This window comes from Ursus arctos, unplaced genomic scaffold (genome assembly GCF_023065955.2).
Source record: "Ursus arctos isolate Adak ecotype North America unplaced genomic scaffold, UrsArc2.0 scaffold_34, whole genome shotgun sequence".
In the NCBI taxonomy this organism is placed as follows: Eukaryota; Metazoa; Chordata; class Mammalia; order Carnivora; family Ursidae; genus Ursus; species Ursus arctos.
Genome location: NW_026623030.1, coordinates 19,335,445 through 19,349,269, shown reverse-complemented (window position 1 = coordinate 19,349,269; position 13,825 = coordinate 19,335,445). Strand labels below are relative to the sequence as shown.

Below are 13,825 nucleotides of genomic sequence, written 5' to 3'. Positions count from 1 at the left end.
CGCTGGTCCTGATCCAGTCCCCTGCTCCCAGTTATCATCGCTAGCTAACTGCGCCGCAGACACAATATTTAAATATTTAATACTGTTTTAAGTTGATTTTAAGGTTTTTTAAATTAGAGAGACAGAGAGAGCATGAACGGGGCGAAGCAGAGGGAGAGAGAGAATCTCAAGTAGGCTCCACGCGCAGTACAGAGCCCGACCCAGGGCTCGATCTCACAGCCCTGAAATCAGGCCTGAGCCGCAACCAAGGGTCCAACGCTTAACCGACGGAGCCACCCAGGTGCCCCTTAAGTTGATTTTAAATGGAATTCTCTCAGTTTCGTCCTGTGCAATTCCATCTAGAGAAATCATGGGGTTTGTAAGTGGTGTGCACACATGCACGTGCACATACACAGTGGCACGCACGCGTGCACACGCGCACTCACACACACCTTAGTGTGCTAGAGCAGGAAGCAAGGCTCACGAGAGCCGCTGCTCAATTTTCAGCAGTGCTGTGAGCCAGCTGTTACACATAGCTGTGGTGAGAAATTAAGTTACGTTAGCTTGCAAGTCAGTTCTTTTAAAGACAAACGTAATGAATACTCAGAACTCATCCTTTTCTCATTATTATGCTCCATTTGATTATTATCTCTATGCCTGAAGTGATTTGTACCTATTGTATCTGTGTGATGGAAATACTTTATAATAGTATGCTATGGTACATTTCTTTCTTTTTGTTTTTAAGATTTTATTTATTTATTTGACAGAGAGAAAGCACAAGTAGGCAGAGTGACAGGCAGAGGGAGAGGAGAAGCAGGCTTCCCGCTGAGCAGGGAGCTGGACTCGGGCCTCGATCCCAGGACCCTAGGATCATGACCTGAGCCGAAGGCAGATGCTTAACGACTGAGCCACCCAGGCGCCCCCACTATGGGACATTTCTTCCCAACTCTGTGTTTGGGGACGTATCAGCAGCTTGAAATCAACCGTGGGCGCGGTATTTACACCACAGACATTGGCAAATGCTCCCTATCAGGGCTTTTCTTCCCCTGGAGAGCGGATCATAAAACATTTACCTGCACACATCTTTGAGTAATTACTAAATACACACTATGCGTGTAGAACAACATGGAATATGAATCTCTTTCCCCTAATACCTACTAAAACAGACTTAGCTGCAAATGTTAAAATATATATGGATACATACATGTACACATATGTATGCATAAATGTATATGTATCTCCATGCATATAAATGTGTGTGTGTACAGATCTGTGTGTGTATACATAATCCTACACTTCCTAAAAGATCGTGGGTTCTATCAGAGAGGATGGGCAGTATTAACACTCCCCTGTCTGATAGTCAGTCACTAGGGAAACAGGCCCAGAGAGGTGAGTGAGTTTGCTGAGACCACACAGTGAGATCAAGGCCAATTCAGTCTCTCCCCTGTCCCCTCCCACCCCCCACCTTCTGCATTTCCCTCTGCCCAATGCTGCCTCCCTCCGTGGATGACACCGAGTCACATTCTTGAAGTGCACTGTTCAGAAACAGCTAGAACAAGAGGGAGCAGCCCGAATGAGGGCGGAAGGGAGGGTGCTGGGGGGCTAAAAGCGGCATTAGAAATTCACACAATTAATTACCCAGTGCTGGGGACACAGCCATCTGGATAACCCATTGATAAGGATGGCAGGGGGCCTATTCCCCCGGGGCCCCTGTGGGTTACCGCAAGCAAAGCTCCCTGGTCCACCTCCCCGTCAATACCCACCCCAAACCTGCTTCAATATTTGATGCAAAATTAAAGCCCGTTTCCAACTTTCATGAGCAGCGGAGCAGTGTCTGCTGCTGCTGCAGGGCGCCCACCCCCCCCACCATTTCCCAAGGAGCCCCCCGCCCTCGGCCTGGGCAGCCTCGTCCTCCATCAAGCCGAGTGCATTAGGACAATTAGCACCAGCCCACTGGCGCCAATTAGCAACCAATAGTGTCTATATTATGGAGAGGGGGCGGCGGGGGCGCCTATGTCTCCAGCCGGCCTTCACACTCAATTACATTAAGTGGAGGCTCTGAGCTGCGGTGGGTGGGGGGGAGGGCGGGGGGGGGACGGTTGCTGGAGTAATTGTGTCTTCTTCGTGCTGCAGGTGATCTTCTCCCTGGCTCCCTGATCTGGGACTGACTCCTCTCCTTGTCCACTTACATCAATACACACTCCTTCAAAAGTCAGGAGTGAGGGAGGCACAGGGTGGAGGCAGCCGTGGTCCAGAGAAGCAGGAGAAACTCATGGAGCTAAATCACGATATGGGGCATTCATTCATTCCTTCCTTGGACAAATATTCGCAGGAAGTCTACTGTGTACCTAGTATGCTTCTGTAGCCGCGATCGGCTGCATAACTGGCGTGGCCGGGTGCAAAATGCAAACGGGAGACTCGATATTCAAAAATTATTAAGAACTTCAAAACGATGGCACCAGAGCCTTAAGCCAAGTGCAGGTTACCTTCCAGGCACAGGGACCGACCCTGTGCAACCACACAGCAGTGCATCCGTGAAGCCAGCCTATCTGGGGTTAGGGATACAGGAGCGAACAAACCTGAACAAAAATGTCAGCCTTCAGGGACCTCCCATTTTAATGGAAGGAGACAGTCAATAAATAGTAAACAAAATGGATTAGTAAATTAGCTAGCTCCTAAGTAAACAATAAACGCAGTAGGAAAGGAAAAGAAAAATAGAGCATGGTAAGAGGGGTCGGCGGGGCCAAAAGGAGGGATGGAGGGACAAAATTAAGTGAACCTTGGAAGAGGTCTCGTTGAGATAGTGAGATTCAAGCAGAGATTTGAAGGAGTTGAGGGAGTGTGCCCTGTGGGTATCTGGGGAAAGAGCTTTCGAGGAAATGGCCAGTGCAAAGGCTCTGTGGCAGAGATGCTTTTTGTCACGATCAAAGAGTAGCAAAGAAGTCAGTATGGCTGGAGCAAAGTAAAGGGGGATGGTAGGAGGTGGATTATGCAGGGACATATTGGCCATTATGAGGACCTTGGCTTTTACTCTCAGTGGCTCAGGGAGCTGCACGAAAGGGCCACCAGCAGAAGAGTGAATGCATTAAAAGGATCCTTCAGAAAGCTTTTGGGACCAGACAGTAGGGAGGAAAGCAAGGTACAAGGAGACAAATGAAGAGTGTAACCCAGCAGTTGGCAAATGTTTTCTGGAAAAGGCCAGACACCAAACATTTCAGGCTCTGTGGGCCATATGGGGCTCTGCCACAACTGCTCAACTCTGCCCCCTACAGCACAAGACCAGCCACATTCACTACATGGACAAATGGGCATGACTGTGTGCCAATAAAACTTTATGGACACTGAAATTTGAATTTTGTATAATTGTCACGTGTCATGAACTATTATTTTTCTTTTGCTTTCTTCTCCAACCATTGAAAAATGTAAAAACCAGTCTTAGTGCACAGCGCACCAAAATAAAACAAAACAAAAGGCGGCAGGCCAGATATCACCAGGGGCTGTAAGTTTTTCAACCCCGGGTTTGGTTCTGGATATATTTTTAAGGTAAAGCTGATAGGATTTCTTAGAGTTCAACTGTGAAACATGAAAGAGTGAGAGAAGTCAAAGAGAACTTAAGGGTTTGGGACCTGAGCAGCCAGAGGACAGATATGCGACCCCCTAAATGGAGAAGATAGGGGGAGGTGACAGAGTGAAGGAGGGGCAGGAGAGGGTGGTAACAATCATAAGAGCTCTTTCCGAGTTATTTAATTGGGTGTTTCATATGTCCTCAGCTCTTTATGAACATCGTTTCACTTAGTCCTTATAGAAATGTATTCAGTGAGTTCAACTCCATTCATGCCTCAACCCATTTCACAGATGTGGAAACCGAGTCTGAAAGGACTAAAGTATTTATCCAAGATTGCCAGCCGGGAAGTGACAGACACAGGCCTTTCCCACTCCAGAGCCCATGTTCTGTAGTGTTTCGTGACTCTGCCCACATTGATTTGGAAATCCTATCTGAAGCCAGAAACTTTAAAAACACAAAGTAGAAGCCTTCCCGGGTGCACATTTGGGTTTTCCATTTACTTTCAATATTGGCTTAGCGGTGCCTATTTCGACCAGCCTCTCCCCTCCCTGTGCCTCAGTTTCCCCTACCCCTGCAATGCAGCGCTGGGACCGGAGCTTCTCCCAGGTTCCTTCCTGACCTCACATTTGCTGACACCGTGATCCCTTAGTTTATGAGCAAAGTAACCTGGGCAGAGGCCTTAGGAAAGAGTTAATTCTCTGTGAAATTACTGGGGATTATCTTTACACAGTGCTTGATATCTTTAAGTGCTCTCTGATCACTTAGACACTAATCCCAGGTGGAGGCCAGAGGCCTCCGAGAAAGCCCTTGTCCAGCGGAGGCTGGAATCTGAAGGAGCTGGCAGATCTGGGGCAGGGGTGGGCGTCTGCTAGAAGCTCCGTCCCCCCCCTGCCCACTTCCAGCAGACTCTCCAACCTCGCACCCCCGAGAACTGGCCCTGGGTCACCTTGTGCAGGCCTCCGGTCTCAGGAGGAACCGGGCATGTGCCAACCCCCTGTGTGCACCTGGCCAGGTGGAAGGATGGGTGAATACCAGCAAAGGGGGCCTGCCGCCCTTGGGGAGCAGACAGTCTAGCTGGGGGAGATGTGACTTACATGCAAACTTGGAATCAGCCCCTGGTTGCTCCTTCAGCGATGGCCTGAGGCAAAAGGCAGTCAAGTCCCGGAGTCATTCAGGACGTGACGCCCACGCTGAGCTAGGCACCGGAGGTAACGTGGTGACCGATGCAGGATTTCCGTCCGCCTGGTACATTCCTCCCGGTAAACTCTGTGCAGTGGGCACGGGCGCCGTGGGTGGGGGACATTTGGAGGGGGTCTTCCTGGGGAGAAGACTTGAGCTTGGTTTTGAAGAAGGAGCCCTTCATGTGTCCACTTGGACTGAACTCCTCTGATGTGTCAGGTGCTGTTCCAGGTGCTCGGCTCAGGCTCGGAGTCAGGAGTCAATGGCCGTGAACCCTGGTGGGAAAGACATGTATTCATTCTTGGCCTTCCCCAAGGAAACTGAAAGCCACGCACTGAGAAGTGACTCATCTAGAATGTGCCAATAAAGCCTCCATGTTCTTGGGCCATCCTTCAGCGCAGAGGGCAGGAGAGCCAGCAATCACAGACGGGGAAGTAGCATGGTGTGTAAGAACGGGGAGTCTACACCTCGGCGTTCTAGAGTCTCCTGGTGCCCGTGGGCAAGCCTCTACCCTCCCAAGTCTCAGTGTCTTCGTCTGTTAAATGGAGGGGAGAACTCTTTCCTGTTGGGTCATTTGGAGAAAAGACTGAAGGAAGGTGATAATTTTAATAATAGTCGTCGCGACATTTGCTGAGCACCTACTACAAGCAGGCGCCGTGCTAACTTTCCCATGAACGCCATCGCTGGGGAACTGGTGTCAGCCCTATTTTACAGATGAAGAGACTGAGGCTTTGCAGGGTAAGTGGTTTTTCCCAAGCCCCTCACTGAGCCGGCAAGGACCGCAGCCAGCATCCTTGAACCAGCAGCCAGAACCCATTCAGCCTGACGGAGGAACGCCGCAAAAAAGACTTAAGTGTTTAAACAGTCTTTTTGGATAAACTACTCACCATCTGGATATACAGCCTTCATCCTGACAAATGTCACCGTTCATCATTTGCTTCTGCCTCAGTGTGAAGGGTGAACTTTTGGGGAAGTCGTTCAAAACCGCTATTGGCTTCTCAATTCATTAGGAGCAGAGAGAAAGCAGCCTCCAGCCGGGACATGGTTTCTCCTCATTGGCTGGGTTAGCTCTGGTCCTCCAAGATGCAGCGACCAAGAAGAGAGGAATGTCACCCGGAATTTTTATTATTATTATTATTTCGGGAAAGCCTGTGAGAGAAAAAATCAGGAGGGAGCATGAAAGGCTGAGAGCCGGTCAGATGGAAATCAAGTCTGACCCTGAGTTGGAGGGGAGGAGGGAAGGTTGGGTAAGCAGGTAGCTAGACTCACGAACAGTCTGTCCCACAAAGTGCATGAGTTTTCTTGAGCCAGAGTTGGCTCCTGGAGCAGTCCTGCGTCTCCCAGAAATGAGCCTGCCTTAGTCTCCCTGCAACACACACCCTCTGGCTGGGAGCAGCCCGTGGAAGGCGTGGCCTCCTGCAGGTGTGATGGTGGACGGTGGGCGTCGGTGGTGGCAGCTCTGCAAGGCCCATTCCGCCTGCCATGTACCTGCTGGGGCCCTGCAGGTGTCAGCAGGTTCAAACATCCGTGGGAATGCAAAGAGCCAGAAGTCTAGGGATGGGAGAACCCTCCTCTCCCCCTAGCCTGATTGCCACAGAAGGGAAGGTGTGGCCCCCTCTGTGTGGCTTCCTGTGGTGCAGACACACTTTTCCTTTCCTCCAGCTCCATTCCTAAAATTAATGAAACCTTGGCTTAAGAAAGCTTCTTTACACCAGCCAGGTAGGCACCCAGGGAGGCCACGCTTGGCCCCTTCTGACCGTTTATCAGACAGCAGCTTTCCAAACGCCACAGCCACAGAAATCACACCATAGAATGAGCTGCTCCCAGCCTACCTCCGAGCCTCAATGTTTCCACGTGAAAAACAGAGCGTCGCAACTAGAAACGCAGGGGCATGAGTGCCTGAGGGAAAACATTGTCAGCATAAAACTGCCTTCCTTTCTACCCCTGCCCCCAACCAGGGATTCTGGGTCCTCCTGTACATTTCTTTCTTAGCATGCATCCCATTCTCAGACGGTGAATTATTTGTGCAATTGCTGGTTGCAGAATCAAGTGGCGAAGGCTTGGGCCTCTCGTGTCCTCCTTCCTGAGTTGATACACCAGTGGTATGACTTCGTCTCTCTGTGCCTCAGTTTCTCCATTAGTCAAAGGAAGCTAATAAAATATCGGCTTCATAAGGGCCGCAGTGAGTCAGCTGGGTTCACAGGAAGGGCAGAGAACAGACACACTGTAAGATACAAGGTAAGTAACCACTAGCCCTTCACTGTTACAAATGTTTGCTATTCCCCAGGAAGAGATGAAGATCCCAGATTCAGAAAGACTTAAGTAAATAGTGTGAAGTCAAACAGGCAGAGGGAATGTTGAAAGCAGTCAGGCTGGAGCCCATGCAGGCTTGACCTTCTTGAACGGGGCCCCCTCTGATCCTGGGGGCGTGGGTGCTGCCCTGCCCATCCCCACTGTGCTCCCATCTGCCCGGAGCCTCTCCATTCTCGAACTGTAAGATCCGATCTCAGAGCCCTGGGCTCACCAGGGACAGGGCAAGTGGATGACACATCTCCTCCTGCCCAGGACACAGACTCGGATGCCTGTTCCCTGGCCCACCCCAGGCTGGGGACTTCCCAGCCCCGGAGAGTCAGCGGGAGCCCCAGACCACCCGGGGCCTGAATCCCATCTTCCTGCCCAGTCTGGGTTGAGTACTCATTCACCCCACAAGTCTATCTTCTCTGTACCAACAGGCTTTGTTCAGCACGTATGTCTAACTCCCCGCAACCCCGGGGAGCTCTACCATCGTCCGTTTGACACATGACAAAACTGTAACTATACAACAAGCTAAACTGATCCAATATAGCCAAGCCCACATTTTTCCAACTCAGAGCGTTAACATTCTACTCATTATAAGATGAAGGAGGAAGAGGAGCCCTATGTTCATTTGTGCTTATTTGGTGCCAGGCACTGTTGTGGACGCTGCAGAGGCGTGGTTTTGCGTGAATTTCAGAGCAAGCGATGCAGAGGAGAAAACTGACACTCAGAGAAGTCAAGTCACTTGGCCAAGGTCACGCTTGTTTCCACTTCTGGACAAGTGGTCAGGGTTTCATCCCCAAGGGCCTCCGACAAAGGGCTGTTGGACCGAGATGCCCCCGTCGGACAAGGTCTTGGCTAAACATCCATCCCCAAGGGCCTGGGAGAAGGAGCTGGTGGGCAAAGATGCCCCAATTCAATCCAGTTGAACTTCCATCCTGCCTTTGCAAGGACTCGAGGCTCAAGGGCAAAACACTGGCTAACTCTGCAAGCCGGGGCAAGGACAAAAGAGAACTAATTAAGATTGAAAGCAAGACAGGGACCCTGAGCACTGCCTCCTTTTACTTCAGAGACACCCAAGAGCCCTCTATCTCCCTTGTTCCTTTGTAGACATCCCCCATGGCCTCTCCAAGAGACCTGGATGTGCCAAAGTAAGACTTTCTTGTCCAAGGTTAAGAAGGACCCACCCTGGAGAGGAACTCATTTAATATGAATGAGCAAATACATGTATTAAAATCAAACGTCATCCAATGCTCATATCCTTGGGTACTAATGTCTGATGATCTTAATTGCTCCAGGATCCACAATAATTTTTTTGGGCATCAGGAAGACACGTGACCCGGGCAAACTGCTGCACCGATTGCGTGGACTATGGGCTTTTTCAGTCACCAAATGGCTCATTCATTCATCCTCAAGACAATTTCCAATTCCTTCCTTTTTTTTTTTCTTTTTTTAAGAGAGAGAGAGCAAGCAGGGATTTGGGGGTGGGGTGGAGGGGCAGAGGGAGAGGGAGAGAGAATCTTAAGCAGGCTCCACACCCAGTGCAGAGCCCAATTTGGGGCTCAATCTCACAACACTGAGATCATGACCCGAGCTGAAATCAAGAATTGGATGCTTAATTGACTGAGTCACTCAGATGCCGTTTCTATCCTAAAGGGGAGAGAGAGATAATGTGGCAGGCTGTGGAATGCCCCCCTCCAGAGATAGCCGTGTCTTAATCCCTGGCACCTGTAATGTTACCTTAGATGGAAAAAGGAGGAGTTTCTACGTAGGTGATTAAGAATCTTGAGGTGGGGAGACTATCCCTGGATTATCTAGGTGGGTTCTAAACACATCCATTATAAGAGGGAGGCAGAAAGGGAGATCTTGCATACACAGAGGAGAAAAATAACGTGAAAATGGAGCAGAGAACTTTGCAAATGCTGGCCCGAAGTTTGGGAGGGATGCTGACACTAGCCAAGCAGCACCAAAAGCTGAAAGAGGCAAGGAATGGATTCTCCCCGGAGCCTGCCGACACCTTGACTTTGACCCAAGGATTCTGACCGCGTATGTCTGACCTGCAGAACCATGAAAGAATAAGTATTGCCGTGTGAAGCCACCAAATTCTGGCAATTTGTTCCAGCAGCCCTAAGACACGAACAGAGAATTTTAAAAATCTGATAGATTAACGGCCCAGCGGCAAGTGCTGTTTAAACAGGATTCAAAGCGCACGTGTATTTCAAGGAGAATCCTCACGCGTAGGGGACGCCCTCCTGCAATGGAAAGTCCAGTGGCAGCTGCTCAGCTCTACGGAAAGGCTTGACCTCCTGACACCACTTTACTTGGCTCCTTGTGGCCACAACCCCAAGGCCACGATGGAGCCTGGATGGGGCCTTCTGCCTGCATCCTGTTTAAGCCGAGTGACTTCCCTCGCCAATTAGAGGTTTCCCCTTCAGCTGGTCCCACTCTCCCCACACCTGCCGAGGGAAGCACGTGTCCGCCATCAGCCTCCTTTTGTACCACCGCCTTGTGTCACTTCATTGTTCCTGGGTTGGCAACCGCGCTGCAGAAATGACCCCACTGGGGAATGTCTGGGGGAGACTGAGCGAAAGATCTACACAGCCCTCTTCTGGGCAACAAACGGTGGTTATCGTAGCTACCTCTATCGGGCACCTATTCCCTTCCCTGGCTGCTCCAGGCCTGGCCCAGGCATCTGCAGTGGGCGCATGCCCTGTGAGCTCAGACAGAAGCACCGTGGCCCCCCACTCAGACCTGCGGATCCCAAACCTGCATTTTAACAAGATTCCTTAGTGGGTCATAGGCTAGCAAGGGAAAGAGCTGTCTCAAACCTCCACCAGAGAGAAGACAAGAGACTGGGGCCCTTTGCTCTTGTTTTATTGGTCAAGGCGATTGGCAGGTTTTTTTGTTTGTTTGTTTTCTTTTTTTTTTAATTTAAGATTTTATTTATTTATTTGAGAGACAGAGAGGGAAGAGGGGGGAAGGGCAGAGGGAGAGAGAGAATCTCAAGCAGGCTCCATGCCCAGTGGAGCCCCATGTGGGGGCTTGATCTCACGACCCTGAGATCATGGCCTGTGCTGAAACCAAGAGTTGGGCACTCAACTGACTGAGCCACCCAGGCGCCCAGCAATTGGTAGTTCCAATGTGCCTGGCTGAAGGGAGCTCAGGCCAACACTGCCAAGGGCAAGGGTGTGTCAGCTTTGTCATCCTCAATGTCCTAGGTCCCATGGTCTTTGAAGGACCCAGTGTCCACTCCACACTTTTCTAGGAACTGCCCTTTTCTGGGGGATCAGGGCAGGCCCATCCCTAACGCTTGGGGTCTCAGGGCTCAGAGGCCACAGATGTGCATCTTAAAGACCTCTAACTACAAGCAATGAAATTGACCAAGCGTCCCAGCGCTGTGTGCTGACATCCAGCTCTGTCCTTGCTCGGAGGTCCCATTTCCCAGGGGCTGCCCCCAACCAGTGCCTGCGACTGACTGACAGGTCCGCTCCCGGGAGGCACGGGACTCCACTGACAGCCAGATTTAGCTGGAGGACTTTTCTGTGGTCTTGCCAAGCTTCCTTAGACTCTCCGGTGGTCTAGGACCCCTCCACTCAGCCTTCCCCCTACCTCCCACATCCCCAGGCCTCAAAATGCACGCGCATGGACTTCCTAGATGATACATCCAAATTCCATGAAGACCCACCACCCCATACCAACCACTCCCCAGGCCTCCTCCTGGGGCACAGGAGAGGTCTATGCAGACCCCGGAGGAAGACATGGAGTCATGAGGCCATGGGATTTAGGAGTTCCAGATGCCCAGAGCAAATCCTCCCCCTTGGCTTCACGGACATTTCCTCCTTTGGGAAGGGGCATAAACCAAGAGCGGCAGGGCAGAACTTTCTGAAGCACAGGGCTCGGCCGCACTGGTCCAGGACTAATGGTGCCATTAGATCCAGTTGTCCCTCCCCCTTAGTCCATGAAGCCAGCATAGGTCCCCTCCACTAGCCCTAAGGGCAGGCGTATAGGCTGGGTATTAGCCAATCAGTTTTCATGCCCACCCCTGGCCATAGTCATTGGTTCTTAGAGAGCCAAGTGACCTAATCAGCTACAGAAAGCCCTGTCTGGGAAAGCTAGGAGGGGAGTAGGTGGGCTTGAGTTTCCCGGGGTGTTGACACCATGTTTCCTCAAAGACAAGAGCCCTGGAGCTGCCAGGGGCTGCCTAGCAGAGCCCAGTGATGAAGCCGACTCTGCAGGACACAGGACCCACGGATAGCAAGCGGGTAAAGCCGCCGAAGCCACTGTCAACTCAGACCCTCCCATCGCGTAGGTTCATCAGTCCCTCAACACAGAACGACTCCAAACAAACAGACGTGACGATGGAGAGCAAAGAGGTGGTTGGCTGTCCTTGTTCCTAAAACACCCAAAGCTCACCGAAGAAGAGACCGGTTTGCCAAAGCAGCCCAGGAAAGGATGCTCATCGTTTACCGGTTATTGGGACATTCAAGTGCGAAACGCCATGAATTGCCACTACGCACTTGCTAGAAAGGCAAAACTAAAAAGGGAAAAAAAAAAAGAAGAAGGTGGCAATATGAAGCCGTGGGGGAGCAACAGGACCTTCAGACGCTCTTGATCACCATGCAAAACAGCACAGGCACTTTGGGAACCGGTCTGGCAGTTCCATAGGCAGTTGAACGGCCTCTGATCAAGTGCGCTCGCGATGCAACTCCTAGGTATTAACTCAAGAGACATAAAACAGATGTTCACACAAAGACTCACCTGTGAATGGTCACGGCAGCCTCGTTCATAATTACCCCGAACTGCAAACAGCCCAACTGTCCATCCAGCGATGGAGGGATAAACAGTGTGGAACGGCCCCGCGGTGGAATATTTCTCAGCCGTGAATAGGAACACAGTGCTGGTGCCCACAACGACATGGGCGAACCTCAAAAGCCTTAAGCGAAGTGACAGACACCGAGCACCTTGAACTACATACCGAATGATTCCGTTTATATGACCTTCTGGAAAAGGCGAAACTCTAGGGACAGAAATTAGATTGGGGGTTGCTGGTGGCGGGGTGGTGGGAGTGCGGAGGGTTTGGGGCCCCAGGTAGGGGAGGAAGCATGAAGGAACTTTGTGGAGGTGACAGAAGTGTTCTGTATCTTGACTGTGGTGGGCACACCATCATAAACGTCTGTCGAACGTACCACACTCGTCAGTGAAAGGGTGTGTTTCACTGGATGTAAGTTACACATTCATAAGCCTGACTTCAAAAAAAGATACAGCAGATGAATCCCATAGTGTTCACCCTGCGTTCTAAGCCCTTTCCTGGAACTAACTCTTTTATCCCTCATGACACCCCGATTGGTGACGCACTAGTATTCCTGCCATTTTACTAGACGAAGAAACTAAGACACAGGGAGGTTGAGTAACCTGCCAGACGTCACCTAGCTAGTAAGTAGTGGGTCTGGGACTCAATCCCAAGAAACACGGATCTAAACCCAGGCTCTTAACCACTGCCGCATCTTTGCAAATGAGGGACGTGGAAGCCAAATTTGCTACGTGCATCAGCAAAGTCAGGGAGGAGAGAAATGAGAGCACATCGGGTAAGACCTTGTTCCAGCCCCAGAGATGCCGTCCCCCCCCCACCAAGTTGCCGCTCCAGTTCTTCTGGCTCGTTCTTCAATGCCAGCCAGCTCCCTCTGGGCCCCTAACTAGAAAGCCAGCAAGATTCTGCGCGAGAAAATGACTGTTTCCTAAAAGCACTCGGTGGATTTCCCCAACACATCTTGTCGGCACTCAGAATGCCTGTGACAGCTTCTCCTGAAATATTTTCCAGGTGAGCTCTCTGGCTGCCCCAGCCAGCCGGGCCTCCGATTACCCCCGTTCCCACGCGGCTCGAACCGCCTGTTGACAAGGCTTTCACTCTTCCAAGGCCAGAACTGACCTGTCCCCACCTTGTTAGATCAAATGCAGGAGAAGGTGCTTACAGAGGGTCACTGGATGGTGTTAAAAGCCGATTTCTCCTCCTCTCAGCAATGTGAGCTGCAAGGTGGTGACCGGAGGGGAAGCATTAAGAGCAGTGTTCCTCCAGGTGCCATTTCTACTCGGTGGGCCCAGAATAGAAGGCGTTCCAGCAGCAGGAAGAAGTCAGTGGGGGCTGTGCCCACCCGGGCTCTGGGCCTGATGCGCGGGAGCACTGAAAGGATTGCCGAGTCCAGCTTCAAACTCTGGTGCTTTGGGACGGCTCACCAATGTCTGCACTGAAATGTTCCTCCCAGCTTCAGCTGCAAAGATTTGCCAGACTCTGCCCAAAGGCTCCCCCAGGAAGCAGCTGGACCCCAGTTTTGGGGACCCCTCAAGAATGACCAGAGTGAGAACATCTGCCAAAATGGAGAAAATACTGAACAACTCGATAAGATTTTTGTACTCTGCCCCAGGTCTGTCTACTCTAAGTCTGTTAAAGCAGGATGTCAGCCCTGGGAATGTGGAGAGGCTGGGACTCCTAGTTTGAATTCCATTTGGACTTCTCTAGTCTCAAAACATGTCTGTTTCTACACTCTCTTTCTTCCTATCATAGCAAACATGTTTCAGTTTCAGGGCCACCTCTGAGGGATTGGTTGTGACTGCTTTAGGTTAAGAAGGATGCTGGAGCTTGTATGGACTCAGTGAAGAGTCTTGTGATCGATTAGTGATGTCTGCCATGGGTGAGGCCATGGAGGATCACAGTAGGCATGCCACACATTTTACATTCCTATCATATTCAGGCCAGAGGAAGAGAGCTCCAGAAAAAAGAGTCAAAGAGAAATGTAATTTGGTTCCCTGGAA

General features: G+C 51.0%; 1 long non-coding RNA gene across 4 annotated transcripts in view; it reads right to left on the bottom strand.

The window, feature by feature from the left end:
- LOC123001931 (uncharacterized) overlaps window positions 1-13,825 on the bottom strand; it is a 187,162-nt gene that overhangs the window by 40,479 nt on the left and 132,858 nt on the right. For all 4 annotated transcript variants that reach the window (XR_007190559.2, XR_006411249.2, XR_006411248.2 and 1 more), the window contains 2 exons: window positions 5,611-5,872; window positions 4,639-4,998 (listed from right to left, as the gene is read on the bottom strand). This is a non-coding gene — a long non-coding RNA (uncharacterized LOC123001931). The remainder of the gene's footprint in view (window positions 1-4,638; window positions 4,999-5,610; window positions 5,873-13,825) is intronic.